At 27.9% G+C, this 27113-nt stretch overlaps 1 protein-coding gene and 1 long non-coding RNA gene across 3 annotated transcripts in view; one reads left to right on the top strand and one right to left on the bottom strand.

The window, feature by feature from the left end:
• The window catches only part of LOC126748396 (lachesin), a 776345-nt gene that overhangs the window by 465842 nt on the left and 283390 nt on the right, over positions 1 to 27113 (bottom strand). The window lies entirely within an intron of this gene.
• Positions 12664 to 27113, top strand: part of LOC126748461 (uncharacterized) — a 118315-nt gene continuing 103865 nt past the window's right edge. The window contains exon 1 of the long non-coding RNA XR_007664711.1: positions 12664 to 12800. This is a non-coding gene — a long non-coding RNA (uncharacterized LOC126748461). The remainder of the gene's footprint in view (positions 12801 to 27113) is intronic.

The raw sequence follows: 27113 nt of genomic DNA, 5'->3' as shown, positions 1-27113 counted from the left end.
TCCAAATCCCTGGAATAAATGGAAAATCACTTCAGAGGTTCAAGGACAATAAAAGTCCCCCAAGAAACCAGAAGAAATTAAGCAATGACTGTAAATTTTCGTGAGGAAATTTAACTGGCTTTAAACTCCTGAAATCATATTAAAAATTGATTGAAACTTTGAAATTGAATGGAATAAAGTAAAATATAATCACAAATTCCTGGAATAAAGAAGAAATGTACCGACAAGCCAAAAAGCATTAAATCCAGCTTGAAATCTATGGAAAAAGTTGATTTACTTCAAATTTCTGGAATATGTTAAAAGTTTAGGGAAACACTTTAAATGCTTTTAAAGTAGTGAAATAAAATGAAAACTGCGAGTCTGAATTATCAAGGTGGGTACGGAAATAATTATTTAATTATTTTATCGAATCGAGTTAATAAAATATTTATATTTTTATTTTCTATATTAAAAATATTATTATAAACGGATTTATACCATGTTTTGCTAAACTGCATTGTCCATGATTGAAATTATGTTTATAAAAGCAATGCAAATACCTTAACTGCAATATTTATTAGACTCAATCCTCCACTTCTAGTTGGCATTTCTTATATTTGCCTTTTTATTTTTTGCCTTTGGTATGCAGGGTATATGTATCCAGAGCCATTTACCAACATACTTTTAACATTTTTATGTTCTCCAGTGGCGTGTGTGCGGGTTTTGCACTGGTTTGTCTTGTATTAAAAAATATTTTTAAATTCCCCGTTTTATTTGCAACATTTTTGATCCCCTGGACTTTGTCCGTTAGATGCACGGTTTTTGCACAAAAAATTAAAAAACATTTTTCTACTTTGACTGATCGCTAAAATTTATTTTTTCTATGATCGTTGTAAAAAGTAAGTTTTAAATTTAGTAAGTTAAAAGTAAATTTCATTGTAGTTCATAATATGTCACTTTATTTAACATGTTAAAGAAAGTGACATGTGAGTAACATGTTAATATTTCACGCTTCAAAAATCGCGAAGTAGCCTGTGAACATAATTTTTTTTAACGTAACTACGGACAACGCCGCCGCAACGATAATCACATTCTTGTTTAAGAGTTTAATCTTTTTACCACATTTTTCCTCTGCCCACGATAAAGTTGATATTTGTAAGATTTTGTGATATTTTAAATTTTCAATCATAGTCACTTTCCGCCAGTTGACAAGATTAATTTGTTAAAAAAATGGCTAATAATTACATAAATAATGAAATGTGCGATATGCACTTCATTAATGGACTGGCTAACGGAAACGCACGAAAAGCCTTGCGTATTTATGCTGAACGTTACCCGAATCGCGTTATTCCTCATCACTCCATGTTTACGCGTTTACACCAATGTCTAAGTGAAACCGGCAGCTTTAAGAAACTCACCACAAGCACTAGAAAAATTGCTTAGACGGTACACATTAGTAACTTTACAGTTTGGAATATTCTTAAAAGAAACCTTTTATACCCGTATCATATTCAGTGGGTGCAGACACTTTTGCCAGGCGATTGTCCGAAAAGAACGGCTTTGTGTCGTTGAATGCAAGAACGCATAAGGCAAGACGCACCGTTTATAAGAAAAATACTTTTCACCGATGAGGCTAATTTCTCCAGCGACGCAATTATGAACTTTCACAATAACCACATATGGCATTATGAGAACCCACATGCTGTGGCAGAAAATCGTCATCAGCACCAGTTTTTACTTAATGTATGGGTCGGCATTATTGAAAACTTTCTCATCGGTTCATTTCTTTTACCAGCAAGGTTGACTGGACAAATGTATCAAGAATTTCTTGAAAATGAATTACCAGCGTTGCTAGAAGATATCCCCATTCAGCTGAGACAGCAAATGTTTTTTTTACATGACGGTGCTTCAGGCCATTTTAGTTTAGTGGCTCGGCAGTATTTGGATATTACGTATCCAAATCGTTGGATAGATCGGGGAAGTATTCACCCTTGCCGACTTAAATCCGCTGGATTTTTTTTTGTGAGGCCACCTTAAATCATTGGTTTATAGAAATCCAATTGATAATGTGGAGGAATTGCGTAATCGCATTATAACGTCTTGTGACATAATTCGGCAGACACCAGGAATTTTTGAACGTGTCCGCCAATCAATGCGACGTCGATTAGATGCTTGTATTGATGTTGGAGGAGCACACTTTGAACAACTTTTGTAAAAATGATAATATTACTTAAATAAATAATACAAAATGAAATATTTTTTTATCACTTAAAAACTTGTATTTTAAATTAAAGATTGCAGAAGCAAAAGTTTTAAATCCTCAATTACAATTTTATTAAATTGGGCTGGCTTTTGTACTAAATTAATTAATAAAAATTTTATTATTTATTATTAAAATTGCAATAAACTAAAAAAAACGAATAATTACCTACTAGAATAAAGAAAGTCTAATCAAATCTGAGCAACATGTCCATGGTTTTCAAATTTTGTGCGAAAACTGTACATCTAACAGACAAAGTCCAGGGGATCAAAAATGTTGCAAATAAAACGGGGAATTTAAAAATATTTTTTAATACAAGAAAAACCAGTGGCATACCATTTTTCTTTATAAAATTATTCAGCGGAAAACCCGCACACACGCCACTGGAGAACATTAAAATGTTAAAAGTATGTTGGTAAATGGCTCTGGTTACATAGACCCTGCAACCCAATCTTTGGACAAATATATAAAGGGTATTTAAGTTATCGAAAAAAAATCATTTTTTTGTTAAAACTTTACCACCCTGTAGCTTAAAACCTAAAAGGTTTAGGACCTATGTTTATAGGAACTTTTTTGCGAATTTTTGTCCAAAGAACACGTTCCTGAATTTTGTCGCAATATATAAAAGACACCCTGTATATATTTAGAAAGAGCATAAATATTAATAAGCCAATTTTTTCTGATTATGTTCAAATTTCCTAGGTTGAGTTCTTATTGGCAAATTTTGAATATTTTTGTTGAAACACTCATACAATTTTTATTAACCAATATCATCTTTAAAATGTTTGTAGACCTGCATATTTTAAATTTTGATACTTTATTTTGCGACAAAATTATCTAAATGCAAGCGGCTAGATTCGTATTTAATAAACAGAATGATTTCGGATTTATTATAATTTATTAGTACCTTTAAATCATTATTATAATTATATAATCATCAGCGAAGGCTACAATTCTATACAGTTAGTAATTTTCGTCTACCACTTATATTAAAAATTTAATTAAAAAATGTAATCGTACGTAATACTGAATCGTTAACTCAAAATGTTGAACTTAATATTATATATACATTTTTCTAACATTTATCATTTTTTTATTAAATCCACTTTAAATAATTTACCAAAGGTAGTTATGATATATTTGATCAATTGCCTGCTAACTATCTATACTTAGTAAGCCTCCCGCGATGTTTGGACTATTTTTATAATGTAATATTAAATCTCCTATTAATAATAGACTATTAAATAAAATATGCGTCACATGATTGTTCTTTGCTTTTTTAAGTATACCTTAAGTCGATTGGCAAGTAACTGTAATAATCGTAATCAGGAACAGTGATCTAACAGTTACTATAATTATACTATCCGATAAAATTTTAGGTGACCTGATTTGATCAATAACCGGAAAGTTATATGTAAATGTACGAGTCAATAAAACTGAAACCTCCAGTACTCTTACATTACTTCCTGACATAAAATAATCTATTATATGGTAATTACTTTATTATATCTTTTAAAGTATATATGCGAAAATCTAAGAAAGTACGTACATATATTATATCATACTAAATAAAATTGTAAAGGCAATTGAAAGTTCTTTTCAACGACATATCACTCAATCATCCTTTCCAAATAAGATTCTGCGGTAAATGCGACATGTCTTGATCATTTTTAAAAAAGGTAATGGAGCGCTCGTAATTGCCTATGTTTAATTATTGATACTTCAATCTATATGTAGTATAAAGCAATTTTGTAATTTTTATTTTGTTTTTTACGAATGAAAATCATTATAATTTCACAAAAGAACAAACCTAAATTTCAGGTCATGTTGAAATTTTTTAGCAATATACTGCTAACCTTTTTCTGTGTAAAAAAAACATTTAGTTCAGTCAAATTTATTCGTCAAAATTCCTGGTAATTAAAACTTCTCTCTCTGTCAGATTTATTTATAAAGTCAGCAGTTTAAACCGAACTTTTTAAATTCATTAATTTTATATTTATACTTGAATATTAATAAATAGTGGATGTAAGTTAAATGTTTTAACTAATTAAAAATTAAATACACATATTTATTCAAATATTTAATTACCAATTCATATTTAATAAACTTGTTTTTCCTCATCGAAAATAAATTCTCATTTACATTTTATATAAACGAATTTCTGGGAAAAAATTGTTAGTCAAAAAGTGTGTTGCAAAATTATAATTTTTTATAAAATTGCTCTCAAGTCTAAGTTTTTTCTCTTTTCAGGTTTCTTTACTAAATTAAATTTCATTAGACTTTCTAAAATCCTATTTTATAATTATCACAGAGGATATTAATTTACGTGTAACATATATAATTAGTATAAAATATATTAAATGTTTTAACAAAATACAATGTTCAATAAAGTAAGTTTTTTTAAAACATATCATAGTTACTTTAGAACCTTAAAAATATATTTAATTATTACTGTCTTAGCAAGAATTCCTAATAACCCAAATATTTTTGAAATTCAATAGGACTATTTGTACTAATATTATAATTTTTAATTAAAGATATATCAAATGAGAAATATTTATAATAACATAGTTTACCTTTATTATGAAATGTATTCATTAATATTATATTTTGTTTTATTATATTATTCTCAGTAGCTTTGTGATAAATAATAATAATGTAATCACACGCTTCATAAATTACAAATTAAATGTAATATCATTCGCTATAATTTATTTAATCTCAAAACAGTTTTCTATTCTGCTTTAATTATATCGTTTTTATTAATATTTTGTGAATAAATTAGCAAAAAAATGTAACTTTATTTACTAAATTTACTCATTATTAAAATTTTTTTTCTCACAGATATTTCTTCACTAAGTCTATCATAATTAAGGAAATTTCATGTTATTTTGTAATACTATTTTAAAATAATTTAAAAACATATGTAAGTGTCTAGTAAAAAAAATAGATCGTAACAGCAGAGCACTAAATTTTATTTATTTAATTTTTTAACTAATACATGAATAATGGGTAGAAGATATTTATAGTAAATCAACTTGTTTTTATTTTTTTCTTCTAAATTTAGTAATTAAAATTATGTTTTTGTCTGATAAATGCAAAGAAGCAACAGAATGAGAACAAATTTCACTTGCAAAGAAATATTTTATTTTTACTTCTAAAAATTCTTAAGATCTTACAGCAAAATTAAAAAAAAAAATTAATTGAGAGAAGTCATAACCAAAAGAAATTAAATATTGAACTAACACAGTTTATTGCACGAAATTATAATAGTTTTAAAAAGTTATTGATAAAGTAATTTAAAGTGCATTTGTTAATAATTTTTAATTATCAGTTTACGTAGTGGCCACTTCTCATAAAATATAATCACCTGAAAGTCGACTTACTTGTTTTACAATTTTTAATTTCCTAATAGTTACTGCTTGTGCCTCCTCCGCTCCTCTGCTCCTTATAGTAGAATAATATATTTATTTATTTACAAAGGAAACAAAAACTTTTTTTTCTTTGCATTAATGTAGGAAATGAAAAATTTTGAACACCGGCCTAATTTGTGGTTTAGTAAAATTTTTCGTTTCATTCTAATGGATTCATTATTTAATTGAGATAATATAAAAAAAAAGAATCACGTTATTTTTTGTTAAAATATCTATAGTTCGTATTATGAATTATATTATAACTTTTAAGTTGTATCTATTAATTGGATTGTGTATTTGTGAAAATTTTCGTAATATATTGTAAAAGTTTTATTCGAATTTTATGAGCTACTCTTTGAAAGAAAATCATTCATTTTATATATTTCGATAAAGTCTCTATAAAAAAAAGTTTTTAAATGAAAGCGGTTTTTTTATAAAATTAAGTACAGCAGCAATACAAAACGAGAAAGTAAAAAGGTAAATAAATGCAAATGTATCAGATTTTGCAACTTGCAAGAAGCAAGCTGTGATCTTCCTAAATTATAAAAACAAATTTACCTAAACTATGTACAAAATAGAACAAAAAGAAGCTTGAACGAAAAATTTACCTAATGTTATTCAAAATTTATTTAATTTTATACACTTTTTTAAATATTTATTTGTATATTTATTATAAAAATAAATATTTAAAACTACCCAAAATATAAAAATAACGTGCAAAATAATGTTAAAAAGGGCATATTATAAGGTTAATTAGAGCATCATTAAAGATGCGGATGTTATTAAACGGAATTGATTTAAGATCATGTTGACAGAGTTTATAGTTTATTTCTTAAAAATTGCTTTATGTAATAGTCTTGGGCTTGTAACTGGATCGAGAAATCTGTGCTTCACAATAAATACAAAAATGAACAGAAAAATCTCGGGTTATAGTACCATTATTGACAATTTGTTCAAAATTAGTTAATATTAAGTCGATAAGTGAAGAAGTCGTTTTAATTACTCTAATGGATTCACTGACCACTTGTTTTAAATTTAAAGGTTCTCTAATGTCAAAATTATATTTCTGTCACAGTGTTAAAGGTTTATATTAAATTGACCTATACAAAAAATATTATCATACAAAGATGTAAATATTATATATATTTTTTAATACTTTGATAGGAATTGAGAATAATGCCTACTACACTACTGAATTTTGGTGGTCCATAAATGACACCTATAATATTAATATCTTTTTCTTTAAGTAATGTAGTCGAAAATCTTTTCCTATACAAATTTTCCTCACTATTAAGAAAATCCATTGTCGGAACACCGGAGCAATTTGCACAAAATTCTCGGTCGTAATGGCGAGACAATATCTTAACTATATTACCTTTTCTAACAATAACGTGGAAGGCATGTAGGCAAAACGTATTATACGTAAATGCCAGACACGTTTCATATGTTTGCTTGAGTTTCTCATTCTCCGACGATAATGCTAATTGTGTACGTTCTCGCAACAAACTTGACAGGAAGTTATGTGCCGCTGTTCGTTTCTGGGATAGTAGCTATATACTATATAATAGCGCTATCGCTAATCTTGGGAGTTTCTTGCTAGTATAGAAGAGGAAGTTTCGGGTTTCAAATGGCAATGCGGGCTCGATTAAGTAATGAGTATTTTAACTTATAAACGGTTTTAATATATTTAACTATTTTGTTTAAGTTATATTAAAAGTACTCTTGCTAAGAAATTAATTTTATTATTTTTTTTCTTATTCATTAAATTAATTTGATAATTAACGAAGTATTGTTCTATCCAAAAAAATCTAATTCTTTACCAACTTTGTTCTTATCTTAAACCCAAGTTATCAATCAATCATCTTACATCAAAATTTAATATATCCATTTAAGTTATGCATTTAATATTTAATTATATTATTGGGTACTCTTAAATACATAGAACTTAAAATATTATTCGTAGATTAGAAGAATAAAAATAGGTAATATTACATTACTATTATCGTGTTGGTTAAACAATTATTTCGGTTATTTTTTTTTATAATATTAATGAACAACAGTAATAACAATTTTAAGGCTTACAATTGATTTTGTTTCTTCGTTAAAAATATATTAAAATTTCCCTACAACAATTCTTGTCCAATTAAGTTTAGAACTTATGTTAGAATTTGAAATCTCAATATTTTTTAATGTAATTTTTGGGTACTTAGGTCACAAAATTAAGCAAAAACTATTAAAACAATTATTGTAAAGTTTACCCTAGTTTAAAATCTGCTTATTGAAATAAAATTCTTGTAACAAATACCTTCATTTGTTGATAAATTAATTTGTTGCTAAAAAGGTGTTTACTGGAATATTTATTAATGATTTTTAGTTATTTTTTAGCTTTTATCTAATATATATATATACGTTTAATCTTTTTATTTAAATACCTTTATATATACATTTCAAATATAAGTATAAGTCGAACAGCATAAGAGGCTTTTTTATGAAAATAAGTATTATAATTAAATTATAATAAAGTGTAAAATTATTTTTACATACAATTCCTGTATGAAAAAATTTTATACTTATTCGAAAAGCATAATGTGTTTTATACTTTTTTGTGCATATTGAATTATTTCAATTAGGTTTTATTAAAAATATGTAAAAAGGAGAAATTCTCGCCATCTAATAAATTTTATTAATTTTTTAACTAATAGAATTAATTTGCTATTTAAATTATGTGTTGCTCTTTCAAAAAAATCTAATTCTTTGACAACTTTATTTCTATTTTAGACATACACCTAATAATAAATAAACGCTTAATACTAACACATAAATAAATAATTTGTCGGGGATCATTAATCATCATATTTGTTAAACAATAATTTGGGTCATTACTCCTTTATATTAATGGATTTAAAAAAAAAATTAATAATAGTTTTTATTTTTAGTTGTTGCCTGCCTTACAATGAAATATATTAAAATTTTGTCCATCCATTTAAGGTTTGAATTTAATATTTAAATATTTATATTATTAGGTAGTTGAGGATACTTAAAACTTAAAAGATTATTCGTATAATATAAGAATAATAAATATTTTCTTTTTTAGATAAGTGTTATTACATTAATAAATAATGTCACAAAAGCCATTAATCATCGTGTCAGTTCAATAATTATTTAGGTTGTTAATTTTTTATAAGAATAACCTGATGACATAATAATGTTTGGTAAAATAACGTTTGACTATAATAACGATTTTAAGGTTTTATTTGTGTTTGTTTCTTTATATAAATTATCTTAGAATATCTGTCGTGCTCAATTAAGTTTTGGGCTTATATTAGAATTTATTATATAAGTAATTTCTAACGTAGTTTTGAGATATCTCAGAGTTAAAAATAAGAAAAAACTATCAATAAAATCAGGTAATTTAATAATTAGTTGATAAATAAATTTGATACTTAAGAGTTAGTTAATAAATAAATAATATGTCAGTCACCAAAAATTATGTTTAACTAATAAGATTTGTACAGGGCTTATTTATAATTATTTTTAGCATTTATGTTTGGAAATTAAATATTTGAATATACACATTTCAAATATGTAAATAAGTCTAACAACAATTAACATAACTTAATTAATTATAGGCACAATTTAATTATTTTTAAAACTGGCTTTGTTCTCTCTGTAAATGCTTGTGCTAATTTATTAGTTTTTTTTATTTGTATATTAATGTTAAAAGACAGTGCTCATTAATTTTGTAATTGCTTTCTGCCCTATACCAAACTGTATAAAAGAGTCTATCTTATCCAATTAGATTATGCATTTACATTTGAATATTATATTCAAATAACTTCAATTTTGTAATTGAATAGCACGTTTTATCTATTTCAGTGTAAGGATTTTTTCAGATGGGACGGTGGAGAATATATTAAAGACGAAAAAATTGTCAAAAAAGTCGGGTTTGCTGATGTCAAATCAACTAATGTCAATAGATCCTGTAGTAAGTATATATTTATATATATGGTTAATGAACCAGGACAAAGAAAGGCAAACATATCAATGATGTTGCTTTTTGTGGATTTGCGAAGTCAGATTAATTTAGAGAGATTTTTAGTTAAAAAAACTCTAAAAGTTAAATCCAAAAGCAGATCTTCTGAATTGCAAGATGAAAGTCCCTAGATTAAAGGACTGTAAACAAGAATCAAATGCATCAGCACCTAATACTGAAAAAAAAACAGTAATGTCACAGAAACTAGGTCAGCTTCTGAAAGTCATTTACATGTCAATCACAATTTTCCTCCAAATGTGTAGTTTTCTAGAGAAAACTACACACTTTGGTTTCTTTTCATTCTTATTTATATCTGACATACATAGTTTTATTCAAATTTTTAGGCCTAATGTTGCTCTTAGGCAAGCAGACAACATAAAAAATAACTTGTGAACTTCAGAGTGACACTTTGACTTTGTATTTATTTTTCAAAAGTTATTTCACGTGTATCTTTTGTAATTTTTTTTGTTATTTGATTTCTTTTAGAGTTTGACCTTTTGATAAATATATTTTTTGGAAAACCGGAAGGCTGTAATTCTTTATAAAATATCGGAATTGAAATGTTCTATCACGCCACGTAGACAAGCATGTGTCGTAATATGCTCGAAACGTTTTAAAACTATAATTTTATTATCGTAGCAACGTTTATAATTTATTAATGACTAAAACTTTAAAGATTAATCATATTTAAATCAGGCACTATTATAAGTAATCTCTCTATTAATCATGATGTTCATGGATCGTGACGTGTAAAAAAAGAACGTGCATTATTTGGTTTTCATATTAATAGGGTCTAGAGATATATTATAATACTCCTCAACTAATTTTGTTTAATTTTTTTGCTGCATTAAAATAAAATATATGAAAAGGTACATTTTATGCATTTGAGAATCATACATTATGACAATAAAACATTTTTATAAAAAAAGATAATTTCTCATGTATCATTTATCTTTCTTTATATATATCTTTTTTTAGAAAGTTATTAAGGGTGGATCGTTTTGAAATGAAAACACTGTATAAATAAATAAGTTGTTAGAAACCATTATTTAAAATATAAATTAAAAAATATATATTTAGATAATTTGAATTTTATATATAATAGCTTAGAAGCAAAACCCAATGACATCCTATCATAAATTCCAATGAAAATATTTTTGTTTAAATTAACGAAATTAAAAAAAAAAGATAATTTATAACTTTAATGTCTGTAATTTTTTTGTACTTATCAGCGCATAAAAATTACAGCCTCTTAACAAACCTACATTACATTAATACCATTTAAACTAATCAACAAATATAATAAAATTAAGAAATATTCATCCTAATTAAATTTAGAAAAATAACTTCTAATTTCAAGAAAGCTAAGATCCAAAACTAAGAGCAGATAACAAATAACTACATTTAAAATCATTATAATAATTAAAAAAAAAACTACATAAAACCAAGCGGTAGTAACAAAAAAAATGCAAATATCTCATCTCAGTTGTATCTTTGGTAACGCTTATTAACTATATATATTTATTAATTAAATAAACAGGTTTCGTTTTAAAAGCCGGTAATATATATCCAGTTATTTGAAGTTCCTTGTTTAATCCCCATAACAAAAACCTAATCAAAAACAAAAAAAAACTTAATAAATATTAATTTAAGAATCAGATTTAATACCTTGCTAATGAATAAGCAAGGTATAAACTAAGTGCTAAAAGCGTAAAATTATCGTTTTATAAAAAGTATTACAAGAAATTGTGGATATAGGTCTAAATTTAGGGAATTTATACGATACGCAAAACTCAAAGAAGCCATTTATATTTCTTTTGAAATATTATATTTAGTTTTTTTTTATTCCTAATATTTTGAATTATCCAAGAAAAAAAATATAAATTTTTCTAAAACTCCTTCATTAATAAAATATGCTTTAAATCCTTAATATTTTTTTTAGTTAATAGAAAAAATAGTTACTGAAAAATATTGCTGTTAAAACACAATAGAGGTAGCAGTATTTATTATAAGAAATATGAAACAACATTGTGCTTTGAAACTTTGCAAGAATTCGATTAATAAAAATCCCATCTCATCACTCAGTATTCTTACTTAATCACTTATACCTCTCAGTTATTAACTTAGATGCTTCTCTTCCTTTAATAAAGATGTGTATGTATATTAGTCTAAAGGTGATTGAACAATCTAGTTTCTAATTTTTTTTTCTGAAGCCACATATAATTCTTGATTCCATCCAAATAAGTGCTAAGTAACAGGTGAGCTTTTGGACCTAATGCTCCTCTTTGACATTATGGCTACTAACCATTATAAAATGTTAATTTAAAAGATTCTTTTAAATCTAAAGGAAACTAATAATTACGTTATAGCTAGATGAAACCATTGGTATGTCCTTATTGATATGATTTCTTATATGCTCGACTCCGTCGCCTTCATTATATATTTTAATAACATATTTTCAATTTGGGCTGGAAATAGCAAACTTTCATTAAGGGTTGTACCTTGGTTCTTGACTAAATAAAATTTAGTATTCAGTAAAAAAATTTTTTTATTTTGTTGAAATAAAAACTGCTAAAAAAGGATTTTAAATTAAACACTCATAATTCTGCGGCTGGCAAATCAAATACGTCACTATTTTTGTGAAACTGGCAGTTTTCATATAACCTAACAAAGATTTCAACTAAAAAATGCAAATAAAAAAAATATATTATAGGGACTTTTTTTTTTAAAAAACCTGACAGGCAAATAAAACAGAACTGAAAATAAACTGCAAAGCTCAGGTTACTCGGGGTGTACGATTTAATGGGAACCTATTTTTCATATAAATTGTTCTCGCATTCAAATGCAAATTTTAAAATTGGAATCGCCGCCGCCCGGTTTAATTTTAAACATCTGCGCGGAAGCGGAACGATATTGTTCAACAACATAATTTTCCTACCTTTTTGCTATATTGCAGTATTCAATTTGCCGTTTAAATAGTTGCAGGGCAAATAAGCAATATTGTTTGCGGTAAAATTGCGCTGCGGTCCTTCTGTATATTTAGATAAACGGTTATGCTTACGGTCGTTGTATAAAGACAGTCGATCTGTGTATTCAGTTTCTTTGCATAATTTATGTGGGTATGATTTGCATATTTTTAACTATAATATTTACCATATTCCACTATTATAAAGACAGAAATTCTAACTAAACTTGTTTGAAAACTAACTAACTCTTCTAAACTAACTCTAGAATGCTCACATTGTTCATAATTGGTTTATTGGCTGTAGGAAAATCATAATTTGATGTAATACTTACAGGACTTCCATTATAAATAACTTTAATTTATATTAAGGATTATAGTAACTATTTTTCTAAGAAACAAAGAAATACCTCAAAAATTCCAGGAGAAATCAAACACAAAAAGAAGAAAATTATCAGATTAAGGCTTTATTCATGTCAGCACAAAATCTCTTCTTATCATTAGCATCATATTTAAAAAAAACACATCCAATAAAATACAACTGGATTATGGTGGACGTTTCATGATAGCATGTTTCTGAGGATTTGGGATATCCTAGAATGAATTTTTTTATGTAATTAAACATTCTGAACAAATAGATTAGTTCCATATAGTCATAAAGCAGTAATAAACAATAAATTTTAGATTACTATCGGAGAAAAATATTGCTACTAACTCATACAAATTGAAAATTCAGTAATGCCAATTATGACGCCATAAATGAAATTATCACTTTAACTCAGTAAGAAAAATTATTTTTATTAAAAGATTTTATGCAGTTCAGATGACATTGTCATCAACCATATTTCTTAAATTAAGTTCAACAAGAGAAAATATCCTTTATGGTTTTCTAAGTATACAATCAGCCTAATTAAAGGCAGTTTAAGGCTATTAAACTATACGCAATAAATATAGGCAGTATGTTTACAAAACCGAAAAAAACATTGTCAAGGACACTAAATATTTTTGGTCATTTTTTCAACAAAAACACTACTAAAAGCTTACGCTAAACTTAACTTAAGCTTACTTAAAAGTTAAATTTGCACTTATATCTGTGGATCTTAAAAAAAACTTGGTACAGATAGTTTAATTTTTTACAAAGTCCTATCATGGCTTGTGCGGGGGCCTTTACATATCTTGTACAACCAATGTTTGTCCAGTAGTATTTTTCCCAATATTTGGAAGGATTGGATAACTCAAATTGTGCCTGTATTCAGATTTGGAGAAATCGATTTCGTTAAACAATTTTCCTACTTAGATACTTTGATAACCTATTCAAATCTTTACTATTAAAGCAATTATTTTTTAGGGTTAAAGAAGCCATCGGCGTTAACCGACATCGACTTTTCCAAAAACCATCAATAATAACCAACTTAATACCATTTATTCACAGTGTAAATGAGAATGTTGAAAAACTGGTAACATAAACTATGTACACCTACCTTTCTAAGGCTTTTGATAAGGTTGATCGCCCTAAATTTTTTATAAAGTTGGAGAAATTTGTCGTGAACGAGGCCCTGCTCAACATTATTCAAAAATATCTAACGAATTACATTTGGGAACAATATTGCTTTCAATTTTTTTAAATGACATTCATCTCTGTTTTTAATCAGAAAATATCTTGCATATGCAGGTAATTTAAAAATCATCGTAATAGTTAAGCAGGTATTAGATTTTCTTGCCCCCCAATCTGAGCTTTCCAATTTTCAGGGTATTGTACCTTAAACAAATTCGTTATTTATCCAGAAAAATTTCAGTCGATACTCTTTCGTAGAAAACCAGTTTAAATATACAAAAAATGTGATATCTATCTTGGAGGTATTACCTTAACATATGTAGAGTATATTTAAGATTTACTTGTGTCATTGGAATCCAATCTGCTCTTCAATGTTCATATAGAAAACATTGTTCTACAGGATCTTTTATATCTCGAACTACAAAAGGTTTCAGTAATCAAACATCACCAATATTGTTATACAGTGCAACTATTAAACCAACTATAGAATATGCGACAGTAGTTTGAAATCCGATGTATCACAAATATATTGACCAAACTGAAAAGGTACAACACAAGTTTGTAAATATACTTATATCCGCTTTAATAGGCATTAGACTTTTGTTAAGTACTGGGATAACTTAGTATTATTATATTATAAGTATTATGGTATTAAGTCCTTGGAGTGTCATCAAAATAATTTAGTTTTATTTTATAAGATCATTAGCAATCTAATAGACTCTGCCTACTATGTAGACAAGGTAAATTTTAACAAACTAATTTTAATGATAACATATTTTTCACTATTTTGCTAGGAAATGTATTTTATTGTCCTCATTTTTCTATAGTCTTTCTGTAAAGTTTTTAAACGTTTTTTTATGATTGTAAAGTTACCAATAAAAAATTAAGTTAGTTAAGTTTATTTGTTAGGCTTAGTGAAAGTGTAACAAATAGCAAAGCGCTTACTTATATTTATATTCACTAACATATGTGTAGGAAAGCCATGTATTTAAATAAATAAAGGCAATGCCTGTGAAAAACATATTTCAACACGATAGTATCATGGCTTGGTTTAAAGAAAATAAAGTCAATGGCTACAGTATCCTCAATTCGAAGACTTAAACCTCATTAAGAATATGTAATATTAGTTGATCCTAAGTTGTGATAGATTGAAAAATAATATATTTGAAAAAAATATATAATTGAAGAAAATAAAAACAAATAAATTGAACTAAAAGTTAATAATAGTAAGCTACTATAAAAAGCATTATATTTTTATTACCTTAAACTTTTTTCCTTGAAAATGTATTTTTAAATTCAAGTTTGTATTTTTGTCCAACCAAATTATTTTTTTTATTGAAATAAAGAAATAAGTGTTTTTTGTGCTATAATTACTAAAAATCATAAATAAATAATAAACTGTTAAACTTAAATTTTAATTCAAATGACTGCAGCAAAGTAACTCAACTTTTTCCAAAATTTGCTAAGATTTATAACATAAGCAATAAAATTTAGCAATATACCGTAAGGTAAAAACGGCGAAAAATATATTTTCTATCAATTTCAGTTTAACCGAAAATAATCAAAGCTTAAAATTTTGAAATAAATTTTTTTGGAAAAAATTGTTACATCTCAGCAAAAGTCACTCATTATATTTTATAAAGCAAAACTTTTTTACAAATAATTTTAAAAGCAAACATCTACAACTCAATGTATAAAACAATGAGTTAAAAAAATCAAGTTTCTTGTAACAATAAATAATTTAATGGAAACCCTAATTTAAAATAAAAGCTAACCAAAAAATTAAAATATTTAACTTAATTAACTAAATTAGTTGTTTATTATGAAGTAATATTATTACTCAGCGTCTCTTCATTGTCATATTTTAAAAAGAAATGAGAAAAAAAAACAAAACATTTCCAAAGTTTATATTCGAAGATTTCCCAAAAGGCGATCCCAAATTAGAGCAAGAAATGCGTAATACGCAGGGTGAGAGTTTGCAAAAGTGTTCATAAATATTTTTTATTCTTATCCTCTTTGAAGCCTTTCCTTACTAAGCTTACTTTTTTCATTACCTTAAAAAAAAGTAATAATAATTATTTTTATGCAGACGATCTGCATGTTTTTAATCTCTGTTTACCTTGTTTTATAATTTTATTGATTTGGTTATTTTTATTAAAATATAAGAAGCTATACATATCATAATTTTCATTCGCTAACTCTAAAAAAATACAGCCATTGAATATTTGGTACGAAAATATTGATATAGCGGCAAGCATTATGCTTAGCCACCTTGCTTACCAGATCTTAGCCCACCAGATGTTTACTTTTAATATTTTATCGCTTCTGAAAGTAATTTATGATAAAAACTGCGTAAACAAATCAATCATAATGATAACTTGCATTAAGCGTAACTATGGATGCAAGAAAATATTGATTTTCTACACATTCAATGCTATAACTCTAATTTAACTTTAATTAACAAATTATGCTAAAAGTACTTAGTAAAAAATTAATAGTACAAAGTAATTTTAATAAAAGATTTTTTGAGTAAACATATCGTAAGCGAGTCCGGTACTATATAATACCATTTTATTTAGGTTTGCTAAGTTTCTTAAATTCAACGTAAAAGGTTAAATAAGGGCACCAAATTTAATTATTATACCTTAAACGAAGGTATTGCATAATAGCTTCCGGATATATTTTCATAAATGATTTCTTCTTTACATTCTATGTTTAGAAAATTGTACTGTGCTCTCATATGATAAAACTAGTTCAGGCTTAAATTAACTTTTCCATTATTTTAACAACAATAATAAGTTTCTGTGTAATAAGCTCCATTGCATATGTAAATTGCATACGATTTGCATTTTTATTATTTATTATCCCTATTTCACAATGAAATGCAGGAATTTATGACCTTAATATAAATATATACGGCTTACGTTCCCACAAATTATGCATGCTATCTTTCTTATTCTGTTTTTAAATGTGAGTAGTAAAATAAGTAGTAAAAACCATATTTTTATACCATTTTCTTTATTTGAAATTGGTGCAGTCCGGTAGGGAAGTATTTCTAACAGTTGGATTTGCATAATGTAAGTTATATCTATGGAAAAAATACAGTCTTTCTTGCAGTGTTGCCCTTCGCACAAAATCTTTACATGGAGAAGTATGCTGTAAAGAGAGCTTAGTCTGAGTCGAAGCTGTTGCTTCTATATGTTGGTGACACATTTATTATTTTGGACAAATTGATATAAAGCTAGCAAACTTTCTGGAGCACGTTACGTTAGTTAACGGCATCAAGTTAACGAAGTAGTTGGAATCTAAGTCAGCATTGTCCTTCTTACATATTCTTTTAAGAAACAAAGGCTTTTGCAACCCAACACACAATACCTACGCCATAACTCCAATGATCTTAATTAAATAGAATGAGGCATCAAAAAAACCCTGTCTGGCAAAGCAGCCATATACAGTGCTTTCATTTCAAAACGATCCACCCTTAATAACTTTCTTAGAAAAAAAAAAAAAAAACACGTCAAATTAGATATACAGGGGGACGTTTAATTATGCATTTACTGAAGTTCTATCAATCACCTCCTCACCTCCAGCTAACCTCACTTTAATATGTCAAATGGGAACCCCCATCATGTGATACACCATAGTAAGCACCGTAAAATTCTCTATTCAACGGTACCAAAAAAAATTAAATCGATAAATGTGTAAGCAAAAAGTTAGCGAAAATGTTTAGAAATAATGAATATTTTATTTACGCCAAACTTTGGTATGTCAAATGGCTACCCCATGGTGTGACACATTATTTTAAAGGATATTTGTTATGCTATCAATGGTTGTAAAAAAAAATAAAATTGATTGACCAAGAAGCAATTAGTGTAAATGTGTGTAAAGTGAAGTGAAGTGTAAATCGGTAGGGTAGAAAAACAAATTTAATTAGTTTAACAAATTTATTTTATTAAATGTTCAAAATGCGCGCCGTTATTAGCAAGGCAATAAAAAAGCCTATTTTTAAACTCCTTACGAACATTGGCAAGGGTCTGCCCGCTAATTTCTCTGCATTCTTGAAATATTCTATTTTTAAATTCTCAATACTCTCAGGTGGGGTTTTATAAACTTTGCTTTTTAAGTAGCCCCAAAGAAAAAAGTCTAGTGGGGTTAGGTCCGGAGACCGCGCAGGCCATTCGATTGCACCACGTCTGCCAATCCACTTTTCTCGAAAATTGATTGAGAGTTGATCTACTTGATTTTCCATAGATTGGATGATGGAAGGGTATATTGCATTTTCTAAAAGGTTTAAATAAATTTCGCCAGTCAAATTTTCTTAAAAAAAAATGGCCCGATTATTTCATTCTTATAAATTCCTGCCCAAATATTAATTCTTTGGGGATATTGTGTATGGCCTTCCCGAAAACATGCGGATTTTCATTATCCCAGTATGATTTTCATTATACAGTTATGTCTGTTCACATGATTTACACTTTAATTGCTTCTTGGTTAATCAATTTTATTTTTTTTTACAACCATTGATAGCATAATGAATGCTCTTTAAAATAATGTATCACACCATGGGGTAGCCATTTGACATACCAAAGTTTGGCGTAAATAAAATATTCATTATTTCTAGACATTTTCGCTAACTATTTGCTTACACATTTACCGATTTCATTTTTTTTTGGTACCGCTGAATAGAGAATTTTACGCTGCTTACTGTGATGTACTGGATGAGGGTTCCTATTTGACATATTAAAGTGAGGTTAGCTGGAGGTGAGGAGGTGATTGACAGAACTTCAGTAAATGCATAATTAAACGTAATAATAAATTAAATTTAACGTCCCCCTGTATATCTAATTTGACGTGTTTTTTTTTTTTTTTTTTTTTTTTTTTTTTTTTTTTTTTTTTTTTTTTTTTTAAGAAAGTTATTAAGAGTGGATCGTTTTGAAATGAAAGCACTGTACATATATTATGGAACATTTATTTTCAAATTTCTGCCATGAAATAGAAAACATCGCCAAAGACTTATAGCAGAATGGGTATAAAGACAACTAAGAAAAAAGAAATTAAGAAAGCAGTATCCTACAGGATTTTAAACAGTTCCATAAACCAAGAAAATTGCAAAGAAAATCACAAAAATTTTCAGATAATTCGACGTTTAATATTAAAGTCACAATATTTACTCGATATCAAACAGGAGTTTGGATCAGGATCAGCTTTGATCGCTCGATCCACTGATCATCATATTTTATGCAACAAGAAACATTGGAGGAAAAGACGATTTCTAGAAGCAACATACATACTGCAAAACCAAGAACTGTTCAAACAGGCCAGTATTAATATTCCTAATATCTGGTGATCCCTACTTCCATAGTTAATGCGCTTTAGGTGTTACTAGTTACTAGACGTCACAGACCTCTAGCATATATAATCCTATACCATTTTCCTTTAAAAAATAAACAAAAACGTACTAAAAAATATGGATATTACTTCCTCTAAGAAGTTTCATTAAATTTTATTTTATTGATTTTTAAATAATACCCTAAAATATCCTACCTATTTTTTTTTCGCTTTGTTCATAAAATTTTAAACATATTAAGTAGTGTTAAAAATCTTCTACCTAAGTTTAATCATTTTTTAAATATTTTGTACAAAAATTATTATAGATATTTGCAGAATAATACATAATTGAGTGTCTAAATGAGTGTAAATTTTTTCCAGTTAAGTTAATAGTATTTTAATAATCAATGAATGGTGGTTAAAATTAGCCTTAAATTACTTTGAGCAAAATCTAAAAAGTCAATTTAAAATTACGAATAGATTTCTGTTCCAAAAATATCAGTTATTTAAATGTTTTATTAAATAACAGTTAAAACTAAAATGGTCAATATTTCAAAGAAATTTCTTTTGGCTAGCCGTATTTATTTAACATTAACAAAATAAGAATAAAGCTCATTTTTCACTCTTTTAGACCCCCAACCCTAATTCGTGTTAGAAGTTTTTCTTTTAGAAAATAATATAAATTTAATAGGGTGAAAATGTCATTTGTTACATAAAATTTAACTTATCTTAAAAGCGACTTATCCTAAAAAAACTTATCAAGGGCAAAGCGTACTTTTCAAAAAATCGACTACCACCGTTTATCATGAGCTAATTAAATGACATTATTACCTTAAAAATTAACTCATAATATAATCCCATAATCATTTCAATACAATTTAAAAGTCAATGAAAGCAATATTCTTTGTAGCCCTAAAATTCTTTTTTTATTTAGATAAACGGAAATGCTTACGCCGCGTATATGTAACTTTATGCGGATGTCTTGCATAATTTAAGTGGATACGATTTACAGTTTCTTTTTTATTATGTGCTATACTCCATAATAGGAGATGGAAAGTACTGTTAACTTTATAAGCATAGTAAAGTTACGTCCTTATATGGTTACCTTAAATATTAAATAAATAAATAAAACCGCTTTTATTTGTCTTGCGGATTGATTTGTCATTTGTATTATTTAATTGAATTAAGTGGGCAGTCTAAATATTAAATTTAAATTTAGATTATACAAGAACGAAGCTGTTACCAATTATAATGAATTAAAATAAAAAATAAATCTGTAAGAGAAATTTAAAATCATTTAAGCAATGGTGGTTTATAAAGCATAACAGAAATAAAATAAATCCTAAAATATATTAATTTTTAAATTAAAACCCACCAATAAAATGTTTTTTTTTGTGCAATAATAATAACGTTAATTATTTTAACAAAAATATCGAAGTACTATTTATCTACCGCAGGCGAAATAATGGAAAATATTGGCATCTGGCCTCAGTAAATTGAAAATTTAAAATCCTTTATTTGATAATACGGATTTAAAAGTCACAGTTTTACGGGTCATGTTTGTTGTGGTTTTAATTGGCCCAACTGCGTTTTTTTATTGATCGGATTTTTTTGTGGCGGCTAATGCGCGCTTTGTTAACCGCATTGATGGATTGTTTGTTTTTGGGGTTTTATTCTAAATACTTAATCATGATAAGAGCTTTTTTTTTAATATAAAGTAATATATAAAAATAAAATTATTGGTTTTATGGACTTATTTTCAGTTAGGAATGATTTAATACAATATGCAACTAAATTCGAATTAAGATACTTTAGTGACCTACTTAGTCAATATAACCAAAAATCAATTCACGTCTCCTACACAATCCATTATTATCTGTATGTAACGTCAATCAAATCCTGCTAGAAAATTAATAATGCATCAAGTTATCCTAAGTATAATTTATCTGGACATGATTTGTACTTTTTAATTAATATTATTATAAATAATAGTTTTTAAATTTATTTATAGTAGTACATTTATAAATATATATAAATATACATATATATTTAGTTATTTACAACTTTACTAAGTTTAAGTATCTATTTGTTTTAAGGTATATTTGAATAAGATGCTTTCGTTAAATTGTAAAAAGCCATTAATAAAAATACTAATCTTTGACTAAAAAAAATTTATTGTAAAATACCTCAGAAGTAAAATACTCAATTGTTCAATCAATTGTTCTGTACAGAGACTTATCATTACTTCAATAAATAAAAGAAGACAAGCACATTTTTATTTATCAAAGGCCTCCTAAATAAACAATTTTTAGTCCTATTGACAATTACATCCCTAATTAAATGACTAAATGGAACTCCCACGCGACTCGCCAGCCACACAACAAACCGTCTTTATAGAAAGTTTCTTGTATATTCTGAAACCGAAACTATTGTGTCGCCGGCTTAACATTGCGAGGAACGCACGCAACCATCAGCGGGAAACTTCTTTGTCTCTGGAAACTTTGGATTAAGCGAAAACGGCAACGCCAAGGATTAATTCAATTTAAGTTTTGGATTTTGGGGTGATTTGTAGACCACAGATTGTGTCGCTTGTTTGCGAATTGAATTTGAATAGGAGCCGCTTTTCTGAATCGCTAACGACTAGAAAAAAGTTCATCTCCGATACACCAATTATCGGACGACGTTCGCGTGTGTTGCAGTGCATACGAATCAATTTTTTAAATCCAATGCAATTTCAAGCTCTCCGGGTCTTGTTTGATTAGTATTTCACGGGCAAACAAATTGCAAAAGGGGGAATTTAGTTCAAAACAGGTGCATGTTGTATGCCAATATCGAATTAAATGTTTTTTGCTTAAACGCCTCTTTTTCGCATATTTGTTAGGTAGTTTGTTATGCAGGCGACACGGCGATGAACATATTAAATCGGGAAATGCTAACAATTTAGTATATTATCAATATAAATATTTATTTTTATATATGTTAATACAAAGGATAAATATAAGTGATAAATCTTATTAAAATCTTCATTGCTTGTTAAAATTTTCACCCACGATTAGGATTCTTGATTAACTTTTTAGTCTCAAAGAATGTATATATGCCACTAGCCTAAAATTAAATTAAATTTTAGGCAGAATAGCATAGTTTTTAAGTACATTTCTTATACTCTAATATGGAAATAAATTAATTCCAAGTATCCAATCTAAGTATTGTAAAGAAATTGATTAATGGTGGAAAAAAATTCGAAATAATTCCACGGCAATTATGGATAACTGTGAAAGGAGAAATAATTTTTTGGTACCTATAGAAGAAACTGTTTTTACAGAATATATTTTTTTTTCAATAAAATTTTTCTTATATCTTTGAGTTTTCACATAAAAGTTTAAAAGTTGTTATTGTTAAAGCAATAAGAGTGAAACACAATGTTCAGTTTGAATAACTAAAATAATAAAAAGGATATTTATATGCATCCAAATTGGCATCTTTTAAATTAATAAGACTTTTACACATAAACTGGCTATTTAGGAGACAAGGTACGGCTTGACCATTCTAGCTTGGCCTCTGAGATGCGCGAACGTGCGAATGAGAGAGTCAGTGTTAAACAAAGACAGAGGACGGGCAGTTTAATAAAATCTTAGTCCGTGCATAGATGGTGTCAAGTGGAGTAGATAGCGGAATAAAAAACGGAAAAAGCTTTCTTCTCGAAAATTTTTTTTTAGGTATAACCACATGAAACCTAGACAGGATTAGTAGTTGGGTCTCTGGGTATGTGAAATCACTAATTACAATATATTTTGAGGGGTCGGACATATTTTATCCCGGAAAATAACCAGAATTTATCAAAATTATATTTTTATGTTTTTTTTTACACATACCACGCAATAACTTCTAAACCAATAAACTTACAACCATCAGGTTTTTTTTAGTCGATTCGAGATATAAAGGCGGTCACAACGGAACTAATGTGGGTCTCCTAGTTAGCCTAGTTTGTCTTTGAAAATGGAGTAAACACGAAGGTTTACTTTTATTGTTGCATGATTTTCGGTAAGTGAGAAACTTTTTTAAAATTTCAGTATAGTAAAGTAAAAAATAAAGTGTTAAGTGGACAACACCATTTTTGTTGTATATCTTCAATAGTTAGCAACGTATTGAAGTTTATGCAAGCAGAATCAGTAGCTGCTGGCAATGGTGAAGAAGTTATTCCTCTCGCAAAGGTATATTTTGATCTGAAATTTCTCGGAGTAATGGATTAGCAATGGCAATGGCCCTTAATCCCACCCAAAAGGCAAAAAGCACTTCAGTTAACCAATAAAAATTATTCAGGAACGTGTTGCTGCAGCTACAGGTGTTTCTATAAGGAATATACTAAGAATCAAGAACGAAGCAAAACTAGTCGACACGGGGTTTATAGAGGACATGGAGTACCAAGAATGTAAAGAAAGTCTAAGAAAAGAAATACATAAAATTGGTGAAAATGGCGAAAACCAATTAGTTGAGGACAATAATAAAACTTGTTATGTTTAAAAAAAAAACTCCATTAAAAGTTTTAATTCTATAACTAATTTATTTACATAATAATTTAAAAATATATTGCACATTTGCAAACTAAAATAAGTTTTGTTATTGTCCTCAACTAATAGGTCTTTGTCATTTTCACCAATTTCTTCGATTCCAGATAAGCCATCGTTAACATCATCATGGTCGTCATCCTTATTCTTTGCATCCAAATCACTTTCAGAGTCACTGTCTTCATCCAACCTAATAATCAGTTTCTCCACAACAATATCCATTGTTGGTTCTTTGTCAATGAATTCTTGCTCAAACCTTTTGGCTCGCTCACATCAAGCGTTCCATTTTTTCACTGGAAATTCCTCAAAGAAATTGTCACAATACTCAATGAATTTGTTAAAATTAAAATCTACATTTCTTTTCGCCAAATACCATTTTTCCATCAAAAGACCATTTTTATTAAAAAGGTCGTCGATTTCATACCTCTTGTATTTAGGTTTGTGCATTTTTATGATGTTGTATAACTGAGGTTTCAACAGTTTCTTGTCGAAATCGATATGTCGTAGCCTTAACCATTCCTCCACCTCCGCTTTCCTGGTCAATGTTGTCAGCGTTTTATCAATTTGTTTGTTGTGGTATGGGGCGTTGTCAATGACCACAACACTGTTTTGTGGCAAATTTCAAATGAGTTTTTCTAAAATCCATTTTTTATAATTATAGTAGTTCATCTCTTGATGGTAGTCGCCACTCGTGCTGCTATTTCCACCTAATATAGGCATTGGGGAAAAATCCATTTTCGCATCCGGCATGCACTATACTATATGCGTTATCAGCGTTAGGCTACTGCGGAACCAAATCTCAGAGGCCAAGCTAGAATGGTCAAGCCGTAAATGAATTTAAATGAACAACTTGTTTGGCCATTATTAGGCCAAGACTGGCTTATTTTTTAATGGTTTTTCATAAGTATTATATCTATGTATTTTTCAATACTATGTTTACTTAATAAATGCCAGAAATCGTACTACCGTAATTAGGCAAAAAATTAAAAAGTCATATAAAATAGATGTTGGTGACTAAAATATCTGAATTACAATTGACAAAAAAGAAAGTTATTTTTTACAAAATATAATTTTGAATCCTTTAAGGTTTTTCGTAAAATGTTAAATTTAGGTGAAAAATTTAAGTAAGTTAAGCAAACATTTCTTTTACAATGAAAATATTTAACACCGATAATAAAATTAATAATATTTCGATAAAATTAATGTTTAAATAACGAATGTATAATGTTGTTAAACATATTTTTGTTGAATACATTCCACAAGATTATTAGAACATCCAATATTGTGTTAATAGGTGTGTAGAACCTTGCATTTTAGGAACGTTTTCATGCTCTCTTTTGACTTTTTATTTGTTTTGCTGTAAAAAAGTATTAAAGAGAACTTTTGAGAAATATATTGTTTAAATACTTATATCGGGTGTCAATTTAAAAGCTTCCCATCCTTAATATCTTTTTTGTAGCTAAAAATATAAAAGATCAGAAAGATACGTCAAGTTTATTTGTAAGAGGAATACTATAAATGAATTAGACTTTTTATTTCAATCCTCTAGGATGCATAGATATCACTCTTAGAATCTTAAATGGAAATAGGAGCCAAGTGGCACATTGTTATAAAGGACCTTCAATTCTCTTTCTACTGGTATTTTACTTTGTGGCTTTTTGTCAAGAGGTTTTCCAATAATCGCATCTTAAAATAATTTGACTTGCATTTTCTGCATTTGCCTGCAAATGTTGGTTTTCAAGTAAGTGTTTTTAAAAATTCTTTCAATTTTTGCAATACCGTAAAGTTGGCTACTAAATTTAAGTCAGAACACAAGCTACACTTTTAACTAAAATTAATTTTTTTACCAGGTCGCTAAAAACGATAGAACGATTTAAATTTCATATAACAATAGTGTATAGTCAATATGACAAAAGCCGGTAGCAAAACATCGCTCCTCATACCAGAGCTGAGTTGAAAACTAGGCAAACAGGTGTTTTTGGATTTGTGTGTAAACTTTCTATTAAGCGCAAACCGTGAAAGATTTTTCAACTGAGGTAAGATTATATTTAAGAATAATATGTTTGCTTGCTTTACTATAAAAATTGTATAATTTAGAGTTTTTTTTAATTTGTTTTTTCTATTTTTACGAAAAAAGTACAAAACGAGAAGCGACTTTGTGACAAAAAAAATGTCACAAAGTAGCCCCTTGCCTGTTAAACAAAGACCAAAAAAATTGTTTTCTTTTAGATACAATGCCAAGGGCGAACAAAAAAAAATGGCTATTGCAGCTACAAAAACTATACAGAAGAAACTTTAGCTGAAGCTCTTAATGATATAAAAAAAAAACGAATATCATTACGCAGTGCTGCGGAAAAATATGGTATACATCGAAATACTTTATGGCTGAAAATTAAAGAACGGCACAAAAACAGGCCTGGACAACAAAAATTATTTACCGACCAAGAAGAAGATGCCTTTGCCGCCCATATTATCACTGTGTCAACTTTTGGTTTTCCCGTAAGCACATTTGATCTAATATGTATAGTTAAATCGTACATAGAATGTCAAGGCAAAAAGTTAAGCCTTTTAAAAACAATATGCCAGGACCTGATTGGGTCAAGTCCTTTTTGAAGCGACAACCGCAGCTCTCACAGAGAATCGCGCAGAATATTACACATGTTAGGGCTGCCACTGATGAAGACACTGTAAAAAATTTCTTTGATAATTTGGAGGCTGAGTTAGAAGGAATTCCTGCAGAAAATGTATGGAATTATGACGAAACAAACCTTGTTGACGACCCAGGCCAGACAAAAATAATAACCAAAAGGGGAGCAGAAAGTGAGTGAATCAGAAACTCTTCCAAAGCTTCTCTAATGGCATGCGAAAATGCCAAGAGTCAATTAGCTCCACATTATAATAATTAAAAATCTTAAAAATTATGGAGAACATGGATTGAAAATGGACCCGCAAACGCGCGATATAATAGAATGGCTTCGGGATGGTTTGACTACCAAGTTTTTGAGGATTGGTTTTTAA

Source organism: Anthonomus grandis, chromosome 2 (genome assembly GCF_022605725.1).
Source record: "Anthonomus grandis grandis chromosome 2, icAntGran1.3, whole genome shotgun sequence".
In the NCBI taxonomy this organism is placed as follows: Eukaryota; Metazoa; Arthropoda; class Insecta; order Coleoptera; family Curculionidae; genus Anthonomus; species Anthonomus grandis.
The sequence above is the reverse complement of the archived record's forward strand: the minus strand, read 5'-3'. Positions and strand labels throughout refer to the sequence as shown.